Source organism: Chrysochloris asiatica, unplaced genomic scaffold, assembly GCF_000296735.1.
Source record: "Chrysochloris asiatica unplaced genomic scaffold, ChrAsi1.0 scaffold00034, whole genome shotgun sequence".
Classification (NCBI taxonomy): Eukaryota; Metazoa; Chordata; class Mammalia; order Afrosoricida; family Chrysochloridae; genus Chrysochloris; species Chrysochloris asiatica.
Genome location: NW_006408552.1, coordinates 4,801,406 through 4,803,220, shown reverse-complemented (window position 1 = coordinate 4,803,220; position 1,815 = coordinate 4,801,406).

The window sequence follows — 1,815 nt, the reverse complement described above, 5'->3', positions numbered from 1 at the left end:
TCTTTGAGTCAGTTCACTTTCATAGTGATCTTGTATAGGGTTTTTGAAGTTCGGCTGGTGGTGGACCATTCTGTCCATAGAATCCTTTAATAGGACAACTTGAGGACTGAATTTTTTCTTGAGTTCTTTCAGTTTGAGAAATGCAGAGCATGTTCTTCTCTTTTGGTTTTCTAACTCCAGGTCTTTACGCATTTCATTGTAATACTTGACTTTGTCTTCGTGAGCTGCCCTTTGAACATTTAGCTATTTTACTTCATCATTCCTTCCAGTTGCTTTGCTTCTCTGCTTTCAAAAGCAAGTTTCAGAATGTCTTCTGACATCCACTGTGGTCTTTTCTTTCTTTCTTGTCTGTTTAATGATGTTTTACTTTCTTCATGTATGATGTCTTTGATGTCATCCCTCAATCTTCTGGTCTTTGGTTATTAGTGTCTAGTGTATCAAATCTGTTCTTGAGATGATCTCTAAATTCAGGTGGGATATGTTCAAGGTTATATTTTGTCTCTTGTAGACTTGTTTTAATTTTATTCATTGTCAGCCTGAACTTGCATATGAACAATTTATAGTCTATTGTGAATTCTTCCCCTGGCCTTGTTTTGACTGATGATATTGAACACTCTCTTTAAAGTATCCAAGTGCAAAGATGTCGGTTTGGAAACTAAGGTGCATCTGATGCAACCATGGTATTTCAATAGCCTCATATGCATGTGAAAGTTGGACAATGAATAAACAAAACCATAGAAGAATTGATGCATTTGAGTCATGGTGTTGGAGAATAATATTAAAGGTACCATGGACCGCTAGAAGAGCAAACAAATCTGTGTTGGAAGAAGTACAACCAGAATGCTCCTTAGAAGCCAAGATGGCCAGACTTTGTTTCTCACACTTTGGACATGTTTTTAGGAAAGACCAGTGAAGTGGTAAAGTGGGGGAGTAGCAAAACACAGGGAGACCCCCCCCCAATGAGAAGGATTGGGGCAGTGGCAGCAACTATGGACACAGATGTACCAGCGATTGTGATGATGGGGCAAAACCGGGCACTATTTCATTCTGTTTTGCATAGGGTCACTTTGGGTTGGAACTGCTTTGAAGGCACCTAACAACATTTGAGTGTGTGGATCATCCCTTCCCACAAATGTAGTCCATCTGATTCCTGTGTATTCTGTCTGGTGAGGTTCATGTGTACAGTTGCTTTTTCTGTTGTTGAAGTATTTGCTGTGAATAGATCATTGGTCTTGTTAAATTCTATCATGTGATCTCCAGCATTGTTTCTGTCACCAAGTCTATATTTTCCAATGACCAATCTTTCCTCTTTGTTCCCAACTTTCCCATTCCAATCATTAGTAACTATCAATGCATCTTGATTACAAATTTGACCAATTTCAAGCTTAATAAGTTGGTAGAATTCTTCAATTTAGTCATCATTGGCTTTAGTGGTTGGTGTGTAAGTTTGAATAATAGTGATATCACTTGGTCTTCCTTGTAGGTGTATGGATATTATCCAATCACAGAAAGCATTGCACTTTTAGATCTTGGAATGCTTTTTTTGATGATGAATGCAACTCCATTCATCTTCATCATTCCTGGCATAGTAAACCATAAGATTGTCTAATTCAAAATGCCCAATTTCAATTCATTACTGCCTACGTTACTTATGTTTATGTTTCCTTTAATTTTTTAGTATTTCCAATTTTCCTAAGTTCATACTTCTTCATACATTCCACAGATTAATGGCTATTTGCAGCTCTTTCTCTTCATTTTGAGTTGTGCTGCATCAGAAACAGAAGGTCCTGAGAGCTTTGCTCCATCCACGTCATT